This window comes from Camelina sativa, chromosome 5 (genome assembly GCF_030686135.1).
Source record: "Camelina sativa cultivar CO46 ecotype springtype chromosome 5, ASM3068613v1".
Classification (NCBI taxonomy): Eukaryota; Viridiplantae; Streptophyta; class Magnoliopsida; order Brassicales; family Brassicaceae; genus Camelina; species Camelina sativa.
The window spans coordinates 32,882,332-32,903,209 of NC_141884.1; the positions used below are offsets into that span (position 1 = coordinate 32,882,332).

General features: G+C 41.6%; 1 non-coding gene across 1 annotated transcript; it reads left to right on the forward strand.

Moving 5' to 3' along the window:
• Nucleotides 1-12,050: 12,050 nt before the first annotated feature.
• On the forward strand, nt 12,051-12,157 carry LOC147944648 (small nucleolar RNA R71). Its single transcript, XR_015558681.1, has one exon. It is a non-coding gene; the product is annotated as a small nucleolar RNA R71 (small nucleolar RNA).
• Nucleotides 12,158-20,878: the final 8,721 nt, after the last annotated feature.

The following is a 20,878-nucleotide window of genomic DNA, read 5'->3' on the forward strand; positions in this document are numbered from 1 at the left end:
CTTTAGTTTTGGTGTTTATGTGAGCTGTGGATCTATTTCTTGCTTGTCAGGTGAGTGTATAACCATTGCTTATCTAATCTAAAATCTTTAGTTTTGGTGTTTATGTGAGCTGTGGATCTATTTCTTGCTTATCTATGAGATTTTGTGCTTTCTATTGCTTGGTGAGACATCTAGAGGAACTTTGGCTGAGCTTAGTGCGGTCAGAGGTAGAATTTGGAGTTGGAGATTGAAGGAGATCGATGCTCGACATCAGAGTCGGTCGACACCAGGAAAATGTCGGTTGACACCATGTGGAGGTGTTGGTCGACACTGCTAGTGCTTTCGGAGATGTCGAGCAGGTGTACGTCGACACCAGGTGTCCAAAGTCAGTCGACACCATCTGGTGTCGGTCGACACCTTCCTTAGCAGGCGGCTGATGTTGTGTTTTCTTTGTGTATTGTCTGGTTTGTTTGTTGTTTGTTGATTGTGGTATGTGGAGATCTTATTGCTTGTATGTATAGTCCACTAGACGGGAGGATTGCCTCATTGAGTATTTATGATAATACTCATGCATCTCAACTGTTGTTTGTGGTGCAAGTAGGCAAAGTGTGATCGTGGAATATGGGTGATGAAGAGGAGGATGTTCTATAGACTCAGTTTTTTGTTTTATGCTTCTGTTAGGTTGCTAGAATGGAATGATGCTGTCTAAAATGGATGTTTAAGTTGTTGGTTCTATGACGTTGTTATATGCTTTTGGTATTGTTGGATTGTTATTGGTTATTCAGTTATTTAATTTATTCGTTTAATGATAATAGTTTATGTTGTTGAGTGTTATTTTCTAGTTGGAGGTGTTTTAGTTTGTAATTCTTGGACGTGGTCGCGGTAAGGGTTAGGCAGGTTCCTGAGGCCAATGAGTGTGTAGCCCAGACATCCACGAGGAGGCACGTTAAAGGGTCGCAAGCATATTAGAAGGGACTAGAGGAGTTAGCCGGTGAGAGTGCCGAGAGTGCTTGGAACCCAGGTGTGGGGTTGCAGCAGGTGGAGCCTAGGATCCAGATGATATCTGTTGGCATTGCTGTTGGAGCCGGTTACCAAGAGCGGTACTAATGCAGGCTCCAGTTGTGCCGCCGGTGGTGGAGGTGCAGCCGAGGGTTGCAGATGTTGAGGAGCTTCCATCCTATCTTAGGAGGATGGAGCAGTTGTAGATGATCAGTACGAGATTCTTCTCGACAGGTATCAAACATAGAGAGGCGGATGGTTGGATGGATGCAGTTGGAGTGGATTTTTCTGTTCATTTGAGTATTCCAGTCGGATGCTAGAATGTCTTGGAATCAACTTTTTAGAGGTTGATGCACATCTCTGGAGGAGGGATGTTGCAACTAATGGAGTCTAGGAAGCTTACGCCTGGGAGAGTTTTTGAAATGGAGTAAATCGTTTATGTGTGTGCACGGGTTAAGCCAAGGAGGGCAAGCATGCCTAGGTGCGGAGGCTTATGAGAAGCCTTCGGGCGGGTTGAACTAATCGTCGCGGTGATTGTGGTTGGAGTTCGTAACAAAGAAAATGTGTTAGTAGGATCTTAACATATGAAGATTCTCATCAGCAAATTGGATCAAAGAGTCAAAGGGAAAGAAGATCAAGGAAACACTTAATAAAAGAGCTTTTGGCCAAAGAGAGCATGGGAATTCTATTGAGGATGATGTCTATCAAGTCCAGCCCACTTTGAGCCTAATTCAAGTCCAAGAAAGCCTAAAATAATCACTTGATTTTGTGGTCAAAGAGGAGTGATGAAAATAGATACATGCACCAAGAGTCACTTTGGAGAAAGGGATACATGCACCAAGAGTTGAATCTTCATTCAACTATCTATCTTTATTGTTTTTAGTTTCAAGATTAGTTAATACTTGGCTTTGTTACCAAGTTTATTTTCCTATATAAACTCATGTAAGAGCAATGAAATAAACAATCCAACTTTTTATCAAAACCTTTTATATTTCTCTGAGAGTGATTCTCTTCTGCTCTTTGTGAACAAAACCAATTGCTTGATGTGATTCCAACAATCAAAACCGACTGCTTGATGTGATTCCAACAGTCAAAACCTGATCTCCTTGGTGCGAGGATGAGAGATCCGATCTTTTTGGTGCGAGGCTGAAAGATCAAATCGGTATATCAAGAGCTTTTCTGCGACTCTTGTGCAACCATTCAATCCATCATTCTTATTCTTAAGACTTCATTGTCTTTAGAATCAAGGTGTCTCTATCAACCAACTAGAAGGTGTCGATTCTTTGGGAGAATCATATCAGAGTTTGCTGAAAGTGCCAATAACAGAGAAGATCATGGGAGATGAGTTTATGAGGATACTTGGACGGGCTACAGTATTGATATTCATATTGCAGGATAGTCGATGCTAGCATATTTGGTCATCAGCCCTGTGGAGTTGTATGAGGTCATCTTTGGTATGGATTGATTGCATCGGTACAAAGTACATCCGAATTTTCATCGGGGTAGAGTTGTGTTTGAGCGGCCCGAAGGGAAGCGATTAGTTTATCAGGGATTGAGGCCGACTTCAGGGAGTCTGGTTATCTCAGCTGTGCAAGTAGAGAAGATGATGAGGAAGGATTGTGAGGCTTATCTGGCTACTAATTCTATGCCGGAGTCTGTAGGGCAGGTTGCTGTTGGTGAGATTCCTGTGGTTCAGGATTTTAAGGATATATTTTAGTCATTTCAGATCGGTATGATACCTTCACGATTGAGTTAGAACCAGTGATGACATATTTGTCTAAGGCACCTTACAAGATGACTCCAACAAAGATGGAAGAGCTGAAGAAGCAGCGGGAGGATTTGTTAAACAAGAACTTCATTCGTCCTAGCGTTTCCCCAAAGAAAGCACCGGTGTTGTTCGTTAAGAAGAAGGACGAGAGTTTCAGCTTGTGCATTGATTATTGGGGTATGAACCGGATAACTGTGAAGAAGAAGTACCCTCTTATAAGGATCGATTGTTGGATCAATTGAGAGGTGCTACTTGATTATCCAAGATTGGCATTGGGTTATCATCAGATTCCAATAGATGAGGCATATGTGAAGAAGACGATTTTCAGGATGAGGTATGGGGATTATGAGTCCATGGTGATGCCTTTCGATTTGACTAACGAACCAGCATAGTTTATGAGGTTGATGAACAATGGATCATATTATTTATACAGAGGGAGTTTATGTGGATCCAGAGAAGAATCACGCTATAAGGCATTGACCTAGGCCGCATAAGGCCATGGAGATCAGGAGTTTCCTTGGTTTGGCATTGTACTATAGGAGATTTGTGAGGGGTTTTGCGAGCAAGGCACGACCAATGACTAGGTTGACAGGGAAGGACGTTCTTTTTTTTGTGGTCATCAGAGTGTGAGGTAGCTTTCGTAAGTCTGAAGTAGATGTTGACAAGTACGCCAATATTGGCATTGCTTCCATAGTTTGTTTGGGGTGTGTGTTGATGAAAGAGGGGAAGATTATTGCCTATGCTTTGCACCAGTTGCGGAAGCATGAGGGCAACTGACCTACTCATGACTTGGAGATGACATTTGTGGCTGTCGCTTTCAAGATTTGAAGGTCTTATATTTATGGCAGAAAGATACAAGTGTACAAAGATCGTAAGAGCCTCAAGTATATCTTCACTTAGCCTTAGCTGAATTTGAGGCAGAGGCGGTGGATGGAGTTGGTGGCAGATTATGATTTGGATATAGCTGACCATCCCGGTAAAGCTAACTTCGTGGCAGATGCTCTGAGGAGGAAGTGGGCGACTACTCCTCAGGAGCATGTTATGGAGTCCTTGGTGAGTGAGATCAGTCTTTTGAGGTTGTGTGTTATCTCACAAGAGCCTTTGGGACTGGAAGTAGCTGATAAAGTAGATCTTTTGAGTGAAATTTGGTTTGCTCAGGAGAGTGAAGTGGGGCTGGTGAATGCCTCCAAGGATTCATGTTAGAAGTATCATGTCTCTGCTAATGGGAATATCCTTATGTATGGTCGGGTTTGTGTGCCCAATGATGAGGGTTTGAGGCAGGAGATTCTGAGAGAGGCTCACTCAAGCAAGTTTCTAATTCATCTAGGAGCGAATAATATGTATCTTGACCTCAAACGGTATTATCATTTGGCGGGATGAAAAGGGATGTCACTAGCTGGGTCGCGAGGTACGATATTTGCCAGTTTGTGAAGGAAAATCATCAGGTGTCGGCTGGCCTGTTGCGGAGTTTACCCATTCCATAGTGGAAGTGGGATATGATTACGATGGAATTCGTGGTTGGTTTGTGATAACAGGATTTTCACCTACGGTATCAATTCCCTATGCAGTTGTAGTACAAAGGGTTATCAATCCAAATGATTGTTATGCTAGCAGATGAGATATGATCAGAACTATGCAAGTCAAGCCAAGCAATAATGGAGTTTGATCTAACAATCCTAAAATAATTAAAAGGAAATAAATAAACAAGAACCACACGACGTAAGCATTTGAGTACAGGATCAGGTGGAGTGATCGGGTTAAGAAGAAAAGTATGAACAGCTCGAAGGTGTACACGAAGCTGGTGATCGAGTACCTGTTCGGGTATAGGGTCGATTTATGAATAAAAACGTAAACAATCAAGATGCGAAAGCTCCTAAGATGGGGTAATCGACTCCTAAGTGTTCCTGACCAGTATGGATGCCCTAGATGCCTCAAGCAAATATTCCCTAGACAATGAATCTCTAAACTCTTGTTAAAACACTCTCGTGATAGAAACAATCAACCTTGATCACTCTCCTACCCAACTCTTGTTGGAGAAACATGACCAAGCAGGCAATACAAACCGATTCATTATTGTCAATAAACTCCTTACACATCTAATCTCTTAGGCCAAGTGAGTAAATCTCTAGCATTGATTGATTCAAGCATTTCAACTACATCTCTCGATGGAAAAACACCCTAGATCTAATCTCAACCTCTCGGTCTCTTGATAGCATTAAGAACACCAATCTAGACAAGAACTTATATAACATAGACAACCAAGCTAAGACATCCTAACCAATCAAGAGCACATAATTGTCTATCCCATCCCTATACACTTTGTTTCACTACTCATATCTCATTGCAGAAAACACAAAAACATAGATAAACGAAAATTGCATTGTATTGAAAAATAAGATAGAAGTAAAGAGTACATAGTAGAAATCTAAAAGGATAGCAAAAGAAATGTAATATAAATCCTAACAAAGTGGAAAAAATGTTTGAGTCGCTCAAGATCTCTCTCAGAAGCTCTCGCTCTCTTTGTTGAGTGTCTGCGGCGTGCTAGGGCGAGAGGAAGAAGAGGGAGGTTTATATATGGAAACCCTTTTAACCTAGCTTCCCAATCTTGCCTGAGGGTCTGCTCGATGGGGTGCACGAGGATAAGGTCGGGTTGTTCCTCGGGTAGGTCTTCGGGTTTTTCTTCCTTCTCTTGGATCCTCCTCGATCGGGTTGGGGTTCGGACTGTTCTTCCTGCTCAATAGCTCCTTCAGGTAGATTCTCGGATTTGACCTTGTTTCTCCCCATTTTAGGCTCTAAAGCACCTGTTTTCATCCAAAGTATGAAAATGCAAGAATGCAACACCCTAAATGCGAATTTCTACAGTTAATGACCTAAAAATGCTAAGGTAAGGGTATAAACAATGCAAAATATGGACAAAAAAGGATGCTAAAAACATGTAAATTAGAGAGTTATCAGACCCTCAAACTTAAATCTTGCTATTCCTCTATCAAGGATGTAGGAGAGTGCGGTTTAAAAAACGGGGACTAATAACCTTTATATGCTAAGTGAAGGATTCAAGCTATAATCCTTAAAGATAGTTTAATGGTGCTAAGATCAATCAACATACTTACAAATATTTTTCTATGCTTATTACCATGCATCGATCTAGCTCAACCTCCAACTAAAAGTAAAGAACATCTCTTTCACATTCATTTAAGTGTTGGCAAATTCTTGCAAATGGAAGGTGAATCAAGTTCAATCGGTTTCAAGAGTAAGGATTTTTGGTAAAGTGGTTTCAATCAAATTCTTTGGGTGGTTTTGTCTCAAAAGAAGGAATGCTAGACAGTTGTGAAAACTATCTAAGATTGAGAATAATTTGGGCATACAAAGCTTAACTATTGATAATCTACCATTTTCTCATTTATCTTTTTTTTTTAATCAAACCTCCTAGTATAAAACTACCCACAACCTTGATTTTAACTCTCTATTTTTTTTGTAATCCCTAAGGTCTAAGCTTTAAACATCTAGCTCTCTCTCTCTCTCTCTCTCTCTCTCTCTCTCTCTCTCTCTCTCTCTCTCTCTCTCTCTCTCTCTCTCTTTTTTTTTCTTTTACTTTGTTCACTAAGCTTTTAATAATATTCCTATGTATATATATTTTTTCTTTCTTCTTTTTCTAGGAGACTAGCAATATCTTTTTTTTTTTTTTACTAAGAGACTTAGAGCTATTTGATTCTAACCTTAAGGAATTATTTTTTTTTTAATCCTCAACCCACCCCAAATAAACATGTTAACCACCTATCTTTCAAAACCGAATCTATTAGCTAGTTCAAATTCTAACTTAACTAAATCAAGAGGCAGTTCTTTGTCGTTCTCAATACTCTCAAGGTTTCACAACCTATAGCACAATGAAAAAAGCCTCACTCAACAATTCAGAACAAGGTTTGAAAGAAAGGTTTGGGTTCAAGGGTAGGGAAAAACAAATTGGGTTAAACGAAAGGATTGGTGACAATGGAGTGCTAACCCAATTTTAGATTTATCATGAGCAAGTATTCAAATTCCATAAGCAAGACAATTTAAGTTCAAATAAAGTCCAATAATATAGAGATGTTCCAATGTTCAAGCAAGTGGAGGAAGCATTCAAAAGACACAAGGTTCTAAGCAAAGATTTTTCATTTTTTTTTTCCAAAGATTGATCTAGCAACAATGAACTGTGATTAAGGGCTATAGCTTCAATCATAAGGTTTGTTTTTAAACAAGGTAGTTTTAATCATTGTCCCCTAAGATGAATATGCAACAATCCTATATGAAGCAAACTAGACTCAATCCTAATATGTAAATGCAACTACATGAACACTCTATTCTTTTTTTTTTTTTTGTAAATTTTTCAAATTTTTTGGATTTTTTCAATGCAAATAGATGCATACTCAAATGAATAAACTAGCTTGCAAAATTTTGAAATAAGAAAATAAGAAAATAAAACATAATATTAAATACATTCTAGGACCCTCCCCCAAACTTAAATTACACAGTATCTGTGTAAATAAAAGTCTGAAAAATAATCCAAGAATCACACAAAATAAAATAAAACTAAATGCAATGTTATTTACAAAGATTGGATGAATGTGGTACATCATGGGTTGGTGAAGAAGGAGGTTGTAGATGCCTCCATACTCGCCAACGTGTAGCCAGGGTCGTCACCGGCTTCAGCAGCTGCCAGGATTTGCTCGTCAGAGAGCTCGGTGATGTGCACGGATGACTTGCTCGGACTAGCATCCGAGGGGTTGATCGGATATGGCATCGCGTAGCTCATGGGGTAGGGCATCGGGTAGTATGACGGGTATGGCGGGAGAGGTCCGGAGTGATCACCCATATAGCCACTCGCAAGGTGCATCAAATATGACATCGGATACGGCATTTGATACGTCGGAGGGAAGGGACCTGATTGCTCACCCGAATAGGTGCTCGGTGGGTGCATCGGGTAAGGCATCATGTACCCCATTGGGTTAGGCGTCGGATAGGCGTCTGAGTGGCTTCTCCACGATCTGTCGGGTCTTGTGATATCCCCCTCCGGTTGAGGCTCGTAGGTCGATGCTCTGTGAGGCTCTGGAGGTGTGAGTCCTCAAATTCCTCCTAGTGGTCTGCTTCTCCCCATCCATGTGGGTGCATATGCCAAGGTGGGAGCTGAGGCACAGCTAGCCTTGTCTTGTAGCTCGTTTATCTGACCTCCCATCACCTTCACTGAGCCGATAAGATCCTTCACCTTCCTAACCAGAAACTTGTTCATCCTCTTCAGCCATCCGATCCTCTTGTGAGCTTCCCTCACCCCAGCAGGCTGCTTTTGTGAGCAAACATACTCCTCAAAGTCGCAATCCTCCGAGTTGTCTCCTTGTTCTCGCCCAGTCGGCTCTCTCTCTTCAGCTTTGGATTCCTCCTCCGGGTTGTACAGCTCCTCTAGAGGCGGTGCAAAGTCAATGCTGTCCCCCAGCCGGACCTTGGTGCACGCTACATTGGGCAGGATCATTTGGGCGGCTCCGGCAGTTGGATGGACGAACTTGAATAGCAGCATGTCGTTTGGCTTCTCATAAGCCAGGTATCTTGCCAGTGTGAGGTAGTCGATGTCCAGCCATCTCGGATCGTGTACTACTCCCTTCAAAGGTACATCACAAGCCACCAAAATTGGTGTGACCAATACTCCTCAGCTCCCTATCTTCTCTCAGTTTTCATAGCTCATGACTTGAGGTAAAGGAACTGATCGAGCAGCACAAAGATCATGCTGGTATCCGCAACATCTCCTACTAGCGGTGTACCATCCCTAGCATTGTCTAAAACTCCACACAAGGCAATGTCTAGCAGCTAGAGCTCATGATCATTCACATTCCCACTCTCATTTCTAGCAAAAAGAGTGCAGGCTAGGGACTTTTGAAAATACCTCAAAACAAGGCTCCTTATTTGAGCAGACTTTGAGCTTGTAGACTTTTAGGGGAGCTTGTCTCCTATTGTCAGCCATAGGGACTTCATCTCCTCCTCGCTCACCTCCATGCCTTCTCCACTCCCAGCCTTGAAACCATACAGCTTATTTCGCACGGAGAAGGTGATGAACCTGATCCCCCCATCGGATAGTAGGGTCAGGTGGTCCTCAAAGTAGTGCAACCGTAGTGTTGAGAGAAAGTGGACCGTCTCCTCCTCATAAGCTTCAAGTTGGGCTTGCATCATATGGCCCAGATGGCACATGTCGAACAGGAACTCGACATATCTATCGATGCCCAACTGCTTCATCGTCTCTCGGTGAAGGTAGCGGGTACCAACGAAACTCATATTGTGGAAAACCTTGTAGATGAAGTCTCCACTTCTTTCTGCTTCAGCCTCCGTGAGGCTTGGCGTGTGCGTTCTCTCTGATCCTCCTCTCGGTAACGGTTCTCCTCCTCTGGGTCTCGATCCTCTTCATCAGCTGCTCTCTCAGTTACATTCTTAGCCTTTTCAGAGGCTGGTCTCTTCCCTCTTGCAACCGCAGCTCTGCTCCTTAACTGCAACGTTTAGATCTCCTCCGGCTCTCCTCCACCAGCATCAGAATCGACCTCCATAGGGTCGGTAACAGTTCTCTCAGTCGTAGACAGGTCCCTACGTCTAGGAGATCGGCGAACAACACTCGCCACCGGGCTTGGTGAGTGAACTCGGTGGTCTACACGATCGGTTGCTCGAGCACCAGATCGGGTGACGGATCGGGTTGAGCATCGGGTTGGAGAAGCAAAACGTCCAGCCAGCGGTTGGGAATGCGGAACGTCTCCTCTTCCTTGGGATTCTCGAGGTTCGACGGTATCACCTCCGGTTCTAGCAGCAGCGGAGGTTGATCTTCTTCCCTTCCTTTTGTAGGTATTCACCTTTGGTGCCATTATCGAAACCTTGAGAAGAAAGAAAAGCTAAACTTTGAGATTTATAGGGTTAGTTCCCGAAAAATCAAAGAGCACTCGAGTTTGAGAGAGAAAGGATAAGAAGACAAAGAGTTTTTTGGGGATAGAGAATTTATGGAGTTGTGAGGGTTAGACTTCTTAAATAGGGATAGTTGGCTTCTTGGGATTTCCGAGAGTGGGCTAGTGTTTGTAGAATTCGGACTCCACTCGCCACCCGAGCAGAGACACGATCATGTGCGTTGAGTACGGTGTCGGGTTGAGCCTCGGGTTCCTCAAATTTTATTTTTTCACTTTTCTTCTTTTTTTTTAAATGTAAATATGCAAAAAAAATAGAAAATAAGGTGAAACCAATAAATCAAAATTAAAATAAAATTAAAGATACCTTTGGGACTTCCTCCCAAGTGAGCTTGTTTTAAGTCACAAAGCTTGACTCTTCATGATCTTTAAGCATGTGATTTAGGTGGGAGAGGTTCTGGAATCCTCTCCACTGTAGCAGGCTGATTCAATTGATTCTCCAAGTCTTGTCCAGGTTCCACAGCAAATGTGGTGTTGATTTCTTTAAGATGTTTGACTTTTCTCTGCTTTGTCTTAGTGGAAAAAGCTTGACCATCAATGGTTGGCCTCTTAATTCCCTTCTTGACATCAAACTCCATCTTGAAGTGCTCCCAATGCTCAATTCTGATTTTGCCTTGCTTCACCTCAATCACTGCACCTACTGTTGCCAAGAATGGTCTCCCTAGGATCAGTGGATCGTCTGGTTCCTTATCCATATCAAGGATCATAAAATCAGTAGGGACTTCCACTCTTCTAATCCTGAGTGGAAAATTTTCTAGGATCTCAATCGGATGTCTGATTTTTCTATCAGCTAGAACCAAATACAGACTACTCAGTTTAAAACTAGTGAAACCCATCTTGTTGGCAATTGACAGTGGCATGATGCTGACTGAAGCTCCCAGATCACACAAGCAATTTTTGAAAATCCGAAGTCCTATCGAGCATGGCAAAGTAAAAGAGCCAGGATCCTCCAATTTCTCCTCGATTCGCAGCTCAGGATCTAAGCATACTCTACTCCTGAGAATCTCATACCCAATCTCCTTGACAGCTTCCTTAACCTCACTCTCCAGCTGAGCTGCCTCCTAGGTGATTTCCTCTTGAAATACGTGTGGTGGCAAAAGCTTAGGTGGTGGAGCTTTACGCTTGGCCATACGCTCTGTAAGCGCCTCCAGTTGGATGTCTAGAGCAGCATTGAACCTTTCCTCTAGTTCCCCTTCTGCTGCTACAGGCAGTTGAGGTTGATCTCTCATCTCAACATCTACTCGATGTATCATCCGATCACCATCATCGGGTGAGTCATCGGATTCTGCCTCGGGTTGTTATTTGATTTGTGATTCTCGAACCAGTGCTCGATCGTCAACTCGATCAGTCTCTTTGGATGAAGGCTCCGGTTCATAGTCAGATATGTAGTACTTGGCCTCATTTATCCCATAGTGATCCATATCCTCCCCATCTTGAACATCACTGTCCTCAGTGAGGTAATCCTCATAGTCATCATCAAGGAAGATGGCTTGGGCAGTGGCATAATCCTTTGGGTTCTAAACAGCTTTACCTGGAAGCTGGTTGATCTTTGGAGCTGGTTGGTTGTTGTGGTGGCCCTCTAGGTACCTCAGCTTAGTATTGAGCGAATCATACTTGGCAGTCAAGTCATTGTATCCAGAATCGATCTTGTTGCTCATTTCCGCAAACTGTTTTGCAGTGTCTATTGCAGCGGATGCCTGATTTTGAATCATCTGCTGAATTAGGCTGCGTAGACCAGCTTCTTGTGATTGGTTCTACGGACCTTGTTGTTGTTGGAATCCAGGCGGTGCAATGGGTTGGTGGTAATTTCCAGAGTACTGCTACTTAGGAGCATACCTTGATTGTATTGAACAAAAGGCTTATGCTGGACCTGGTTCCCTTGAACTGCTGATGGGTAGATCTGGTCTTGAGGGTTGGCAACATTCGGGTTATGGTATGACTGATTCGGATTCGGCTTGTAGTTGTTGTACCCTTTGTTGTAAACTCCTTGGTTGTTGATGTAGTTCACATCCTCTAGCTGAATATTCTCCCCATCTAGTTGTAAAAACTGCTCTTCCTCTGAAATCGCATGAACATGCTGTTGCTGGCTGAGGAGTTTATCGAGCTTGTCATTGAGGGCTTTCATGTCCCTCTTGTACTTTACATCTTCCTCTCAAGTAGATCGCACAATACGATCGTACTCCTCGTTGTAATGCCCATCAGATTGAGCCAAGTTCTCCACTAGGTCCCAACCATCATCAACATCCTTGTTGAGGAAGTTACCATTGCTTGCGGTGTCCAGCAACATCTGTATCTTGGGGACCACTCCTCTTTAAAGTGTGCTTAGCAATGAAACATTGCTGAAGCCATGATGAGGACATCTGGTAGTGTATCCCTTGAAACGTTCCCAAGCTTCACTGAACGTCTCATTGTTCTTCTGAAAATAGCTGGAAATGTCATTTCGCAGCCTTGCGGTTCTGGAGTTGGAGAAGAATTTGGCCAGACACGCCTTTTTGCACGCTTCCCAAGTGGTGATGGACTCCTTGGGGAGTGATTTCTCCCAGATATGTGCTTTGTCTCCCAAAGAGAATGGGAAAAGCTGGAGTTTGAAACAATCCTCACTAACTCAATTTATCTTGGTGAGGCTAGAGAGCCTATCAAATTCATCCAGATGATCCAATGTGTCCTCCATTGGCAATACATGAAACTTGTTGCTTTGTATCATCTGGATGAGACTACTCTTGATCTCAATATTGTTGTTCTGGGCAGCAGGTGGCACAATGCCATTTCTTTGAGTATGAGTAGATGGAGCACCCTCTGCTCCTATGTTGGTCCTTGCTTGAGGAGCTGGTGGACCGTTCTGATTGTTTATTGTCTCCTCAATTGTTGCTGCTTGCGGTTGTCGAACTTGTTTTTATCTGAGTAACCTTGGTCTGTCGATGTTGTCGATGAAAGGACTTAATTTTTGGCTACCCTTGGATCGCGTTTGCAGGCACAGGTAGTTGACCGAGTGAGTACACAAAGGACAACCCAATCCAGGTGATCGAGTGACGGGTCGGGTGGGTGCTTGGGTTGTACCTGAGATTCAAAACAAACAAAAATGAAAGCAAACAAGTGTGATGCCGAACCAATATAGATAAAAGAACTTGATCTAGCAAGTGCTGAAATCCTAAACGTAGCAAAATAAAATTCAACTAAATGGCAAGGACGCCAAATTGATAACAGGATTTTCACCCATGGTATCAATTTCCTATGCAGTTGTAGTACAAAGGGTTATCAATCCAAATGGTTGTTATGCTAGTAGATAGGATGCAATCAGAAGCAAGCAAGTCAAGCCAAGCAATAATGGGGTTTTGCCTAACAATCCTAAAATAATGAAAGAAAGAATATTGATAAATCATGGTTTTTACGGTTTTTAACCATGATATAAGTGTGCTTTTTGAGTATTTTGATTTGTTTCTAGGTTGTTTTTGAGTTTTTACAGGTTATCTAGGATTTTAGCACGGATGGAGCGAAGTGGAGCAATTTGGATCGTTTTGGAGCATTAATCCCAAAGAAACAAACTTGGAGTCAGAACAGAGAGGGAGTGTCGATCGACACTGCCTTAGCATCGATCGACACCCGGTTTGTCAGATGAGAGAAGCCAAGTTTTGGAAGTTTTGCAAAGTTGGCCAAAGTTTTCCATAATTGCAAGATTAGTCCCTGACATGTTTTAAGAAATATAGATAGTATTTTTAGGTTTTACAAACCATTAAGTTATTTTCTAGCAAGTTTTGTTTTCTGCAATCCTGAGAGATTTTGAGCACTTTGGGAGAGAGAGATCTGAACTCCTTTGTAGAGAGAAGAATTTCTAAACTCTTTCTTTACTCTTTTAATATCTATTGCATGTTATTCAGAATGATGATTTGTGTTTCATTGAATATGTCTCAGTAGTTTGCTTGTTACGTTCAGGGTTTTTCATTGGGTTTTTATGAATTATTAGATCTGTTTATTTAGGATTCAATATCTTTCTAGATCTTCATCATAGGTTGTTCTTAATGCTAGATTTTTGATTAGTCATCTGGATTTAGATCTTAGGATTATTGATTGATATGAGAATATAATTGATTTTTCTGATAAAACCTTTTGATGAACAAAATTACTTCTTGTAAAGAGATTTGATTTAGTGATTTTGTGAACAATCTAAACTTGTTTTTAAAGCTAATTTTAAACCTAGAATTTTACAAAGAGATTTGGATTTTCTGGTTTTTAATTTAGATAATATTTGCAGTGAGAACTCATTTATTTTACAGAAGTGTTTAGAGTACTAGATATGTTCTTAATTGCTTGAATCCTAATTTATTTATTGATTTAATAATTTGTAATTTCCTGAGAAATTCTCTAGACCTGGCTTTTTGATCCATTGAATTTTCACAGCTTTATTTAATATTTTGCATTGTTATTTCAATTCAAATTAATCTGTTTAGCATAATTAAAAAACTCTATAATTTATTGTGTAATCTTGAGTCTTTGTGGAATTCGACCCCTAAGTACTGCAGTGATCTCTTAGTTTAAGAGCGTAGCTCTAGGATAAATTTGAGCATATCAACTTTTGGCGCCGTTGTCGGGGACTCGTTGATCTACCATTAGATTTGAGTTTTTGATTTTGTCTAAACTTTTATTTTTATTTGAAACTTACACGATTTTGTTTTCTTTTCTCTTGTGTGTTTCAGGTGCATGCCTCCTAGGCCTAACACTAGAAACAATTAGACTGGTCCAACTTTGAAGCTTTCAAATCAAGAGTTGGGAAAACTTGAGCGTGAGAACCGAAAAGCAGCCAAATCCTTGAAGATGGTTAACACAATCATTCTGATGCGTGATGACGATGGTGCTTTGAGGGATCAAGAGGGACACTTGCGCAACGAGCAAGGCCAAAAGCTTGATGCAGAAGGCAATGTGATTGATGAACCTGTTGTTGTCAACAAGCAAGCTGGTGTTGGCGACGGGCAGGCTGCTGTTGTCGATGGTGTCCCATTCTTGCAGATGTACGTGGAGCTGCCAACCACGTCCAAAACCCAGTTCGAAGACAGGAGCAGAACCAGGATTTGATCCGGACCATTGCTGACTATAACCGGGCTGACATGGTCTATCAGAACCGATCTATAAATGTTCCTCCTCCATTCCAAAGGAATGACTTTGAGCTGAAGCCTGCTTACTTCCAGCTAGTTGGGCGGAGACCTTTCTCTAACCTACCCAATGAGAAGTCTTTGGACCACATTGAGCATTTTGAAGACCTTGTGACTAGTATCAAGGCCATTGGTGTTACTGAAGACTATATCTACTGCAAGCTCTTTCCATACTCACTTGCAGGAGAGGCATCTCAGTGGTTGAAACAGTTGTCAGCTGGATCTTTGACATGTTGGCAACAAATTATTTTTATGATGATGCTATGTCTGATGAGTTGAGAGTGAAGCTGTCCTCTTTCAAGCAAAGACCAGATGAAGCTTTCAAGGCAGCCTAGGTGAGATTCAAGGCTTATCAAAGGAACTGTCCACGCCATGGTTTCTCTAGGGTGCAGCTGTTGACCATCTTCTTCAGAGGATGTGACTGGGAGTATCAGTTAGCTTTAGATGCTGCAAGTCATGGGAATTTCAAAACAAGATTTCCAGAAGATGCTGAAGCTTTGATTGAGAATTTGGCTTCCAACAATAACACTAAGAGAGCAGATGCTGAAAGGAAGAGATTGCATGGAGGATTTGATGCAAACCAGCTTGCTTCTGTTAATGCCAAGCTTGATTCAATGCATAATCTTCTTGTGGGTAAGAAGTCAGTCCAATTTTCTGCTGAAGTTGAGACATTTGAGCCAAAGCTAGAGAAATCAGAGAAGAATGTCAACTATGTGTATGGAGCTGGAAATCAGGGTTAGAGATTCGGTAATCAGCAAGGCAACAATCCTTACAGTGGGAACTCTTCAGGCTACACTCCCAAACCAGATTACCAGAAGCAGCAACAAGGGAGCAACTTTACAAGGACTTATGGGAACTCATCCTATCAGTCTCCGCCTCCAAAGACGTCTTCTGAGAGTAGAATGGAGGCCATGCTTGAGCAGATTCTTCAAGGATAAGAGAATTTGACAGTGACATCCAATGGGAAGATTGATAATGTCGATAATGAGCTGAATGGGAAGATAGATGCATTAAACATTCATGTCAAGAAGCTAGAGAATCAAGTTATTCAGACTGTTGGGTCGGTCAAACGACATGAGGGGTATCTTCCTGCGAGAATTGAGTCAAACCCCAAGCATGCTTGCAATGCTATATCAGTGAGAGATGAAGAAGTTGATGAAATTTCTTCTGCATAACAGGGTGAGAAATCGACAATACTTTCGACTCTAGATGATGGTGTCGATCGACACCAACTGGGTGTCGGTCGACACTCATCTCAGACGGAACCAGAAACTGAAAAATCTCCGAGTCCAGGTGCTGAGAGGGTGTACAAACCCAAGATTCCTTTTCCTAAGCCACGAAAGTCTAAACAGGAGATGGAGGAAGCTAGATGCAAAGCAATGATGGATAAGCTGATGATTGAGATGCCTTTGATTGATGCAGTAAAGCTTTCACCACCACTCAAGCGCTTTGTTAAGAGAATGGTATCCAATGGTTTGAGCCCTGAGGAAGGAACTTTGCTAACTAAGGATGTTAGTGCAATTCTGTTGAACCAGCCTGTTCAAAGGAGTAAAGAGAGGAAGCAGGAAGTGGTTGTCTCTGAGAAAGTGAGTGCTGCAATTCAGTGTAGGACTACTAAGAAGTTACCAGATCCTGGAAGCTTTGTACTTGATTGCTCAATCTCAGTAGGAAGGTTTGCTCACTCACTTTGTGATCTTGGCTCTTGCATCAACTTGATGCCACATTCTGTTGCTGTGAGACTTGGGATGACAGAATTCAAGCCAACTCAGATTTCTCTTATCTTAGTTGATCGCTCCCGACGAATTCTTGAAGGTGTTTTAGAGGATATTCCAGTTAGGGTTGGTAACTTCATAATTCCCACTGAATTAGTGGTGTTGAAGTATGATAAAGAGCCTAATGATCCTCTCATCTTAGGAAGATCTTTCTTGGCTACAGCTGGTGTCATCATAGATGTGCAGAAGGGAACATAACACTGAATGTTGAAGGTTTGAGTATGAATTTTGAGATGGATAAGCTGAGGAGGGCTCCTATCATTGATGGACAAAATTTTTCTGTTGAGGAAGTTGCTGCAACACGAGCATCAGGCTCAGTGTCGATCGACACTACATCAACATCGATCGACACTCCTCCACGACTGAGTCCAAGTTTGTCCACAACTGATGACTTGCAGAATTTTCTCTATGCTCCAAGTAAGAAAACTGTTACAAAGCAGAAAATTTCACATTCTATACTCCAGAGTCCCAAGGTAAGGCAAAAGTACACATCTAATCCTTCTCAAATCATTAATAAGAGTTTCAATGATACAAAACTGTTTTGCAGTTAACCAAGCCGCGAGATTATCGTAGACTGCTTGTTTCTTCTGTTGATGCTTTTGTAGGTCGGAAAAGAAAACTTCCCACACCTAAGTCCCGCCCTGGCCCTGGTTCTAATGTCCTTGGTAGACCTCATTCATCCGCTGCTTATACCCCACCTTGGATGATGCGACATGCTTCTCAGAGGCATTCAATGCCACGTTCTGATCCGCCAGACGCCTGAGCTTCGACACAGTCAAGCTAATGACTTAAAATAAGCGCTGAGTGAGAGACAACCCACTGGTAGGAACTAATTATTTTCAGTTTTATTTTAGGATTACTAACATATTAATTTTTGGTTTTGAGTTTTCATTGTTTCAGAAAAAAAAAATAAATAAAAATTTTTTTGCTGTAAAAGTTTCGAGTAACCATTGATCAGAAGAGCATCGACCGACACCAGCTGGGTGTCGGTCAACACTAGTATTGGATCGCAAACGAGAAAAACGGGCCATCGGGCTTCAACTCTTTGGTTTTGTCTACTCGGCCTTGAAATTCGAAGTTGGGCCGAATCTATTTTACTCGGTATCAATCGACAATCAGCTGTAGCATCGATCAACACCGTTAAAACCGAGGGACATGCGATTAAAGCCCCGAGCCGTCTCTTTTGTTTCTTATTTCTCAAAACCGACGAACACCTTCAGATCCTCATAACTTCTCTGATACTGCTCCGTTTTGAGTGATTCAAAGCTCTATCCCACTCGTTTTTGAGTCCTCTACCCAGATCCGGTGTCACTTTACCTATTTGAAGCGATGGCATCCAATAAAAAGCAACGAACGGGCACCGGCGAAGCTTCAACTTCTCAACGATCCGTCCGCCGTCCGCCTCCGTCAGCTCCGGCGAGTGATGCTCCGCCACCGACGACTACTCCTTCTGCTCCACAAGTTCCAGCTCGTCCTCCATGGCCAAGGTTAGAAGGGAGAAGGATTAGATGTCATAGGATTTGGAATGATGATATTATGAAGGAATTTGAAGAATCAGTGTATATCAATAGGCCAGTGTCAGAGGATTGGGATGATTATGATACATTGTTCTATAATGGATGGTTAGGAGTTGAGATTCACCCCGCTAAGACACTTGATTTGGTTGCTATGAGCCAATTGGGTATTAAGGATGAGGTTCTTGCTGTGTTGGATAGGATAGGATTGGGAACCATTGCATCTAGGCAGTATGATATGTATCCTGATCTTGTTCATCAGTTTATGGCCACTGTGGGAGTTTATTATCAGAATGAAGCAGTTAAGAATGCACAGGAGGGGTTCCTGTCTTTCTTCATTCGGGGTATTCGCTATAAGCTACCACTTAGAGACCTTTGTGGCATTTATGGTTTTGAGAGAGATTTTATAGAGGTTGCATTTCCTGATAAGTTTCCTGATGTCCAAGATTTCTGGAGTTTGTTCGGACATGGGCGGTATCATTCTAAGTCATCTACACAGATAGATATTCGACATCTGGTCCTGAGGTATGTCGTTCGTTCTATTGGGCACACAATTCTGTGTAAGATGGAGCCTAACAAAATGCAAGTGGCAGAGTTGATTTTATTGTATTCTGGCTTGCGAGACTTGGTTGCTGGTATTTGTCCTACACCCGCATTAGATAGGCCAGTTAACATGGGAGCAGTTTTTGCGCATCACTTGGTTACCTTGAAGACCAAGCCTTTCACTCGGAAAGAAAAGAAGAAGGAGTATGTTGGGAGTCTTCTGACTCCAATCTTCAGGCATTTTCAGATTGATCTCGAGAGTTGCAAGATTATTACTTGATGTATTGTGTTTTTGATGTCTTTTGTCCTTCATTTAATATTCGTTTTGAGTCATTTGTCGCATCTTTGTCCGTTTTTGTGTCTTTTTGGTCTTTTCTTGAGTTGAGATTAGGTGTGGAGACAATGTGCTAGATTTGGAGTTTTTTGGTTGGATTCGAGCTTAACTGGAATAAAGAAGCAGGAAGTGACTTTTGGACATCTTCAAGTTGAACTAAATCATGAAGTTTGGACAAGTCTAAAGAAGTCTGGTGAAGTCTATAGACAAGTCTGGTGAAGTCTATAGACAAGTCTGGAGGAGTTTGGTGAAGTTTGCAAACAAGTCTGGTGAAGTCTGCAGACAAGTCTGGTGAAGTCTATAGACAAGTCTGGAGGAGTCTGGTGAAGTTTGCAGACAAGTCTGGTGAAGTCTGCAGACAAGTCTGGTGAAGTCTGCAGACAAATCTGGTGAAGTCTGGTGAAATTTATGCACAAGTCTATTGAAGTCTGGACAAGTCTGGTGAAGTCTGTTTTGACTACAATTCAGACACATATTTCATTTTTCTAAATTTTTCTATTCTCATTTTTTTTTTATCTTTTATTTTAATAAGGGTATAAATACCCCAAAACCTAATTAGCAACACATGCGAGAGGCAATATTCTATTTTTTCTAAGTTTTTCCGCACCTGGAGCTTTTGTAAGCCATTTCTGGAGATTAGAGATTTATCCTCTTTGACAATTTGGAGAAGATTTCTAAACTCTTTCCTCATTTTATTTCATCAATTTACTCATGTCTTCTTCATCTCTTTGGGTTGTTGCTTTCAATATGTGTGAGTAGACACCTAATTGGGTTTTTAGGGTTCTAAGTAGGGGATGAAATGATTTAATGGTTTAATTGTTGCTTAGGAATTTATTTTCTTTGTGGTTCTTTGATTCATATGCTCTTAATGCTAGAATAGGACTGATCACCTTGTTCTAGACTCTAGGTCTTTCTATGCATCACAAGTGTTCGATAGAATGCCTGAACCAATATGAATTGAGCAATATTTCTCTAACCTGCGAAAGTTGATGTTAGGGGATATTGTGAACTTAGTGAACTTGTTTGATAATGCAAATTTGATTAGGAGATTGCAAATGAAAGTTTAGTAATTGAGTAGTCAACTTTAGTGATTAATACCTTGAAAGAGGGTTAGTCAAATCTTGTGTTCATGTTTTAGAATGGTTCTTAACTATTGAATTCCTTGTTTCATTTCCCTATTGGTCATTGATCTCTGAAATACCCTATAGCCCAATGTTTTAATCCCATAAGTTAAATCGTTTTATTTATTGCATTTTTATTTACAATTTCTGAAACCAAACAAACAAACTTTCGTTCGCTTTAGCTATTTTCAAGTCTCGCAAATCTTTAGTATACCATTGGTCCTTGTGGATTCGATCCCGCATATACTGCCTCGCGGTTAAGTGTATCGGGTAAATACTCGAGCAATCAAGTTGGAGTTGGGAACTTCTACATCCCAACTGACTTCACAGTTTTGGAGCTCGATAAAGAACCACAAGATCCTCTCATTCTTGGTCGCCCATTCTTACATACTGTTGAGGCTATGATTGATGAAAAAAAGCAGCAAATTCATTTGCAGATTGGTGTCCATACTTAGGAGTTTGACATGAAAAGGTTGCTGAAAAAACCTACTATTGGAGGACAAGCCTTTTCAATTGAAACCATTGATGATCCTAAGGATAAGTATGTGAAGACATGCATTGGTTGGAGTGAGGTGAAGGAAGTCCTGGATGGAGACCTTCAAATTCCAATAAAAAATGTTAGTGCTACATGCAAGGTTAAGCCCAAATGGATAAAGGAAAATCCTCATGTAACCTTGACACCTATGAAGTGTGTTGGAGATACCATAGAGTATAAGGTGCAGTGTAAAGGAACCTCAAAACC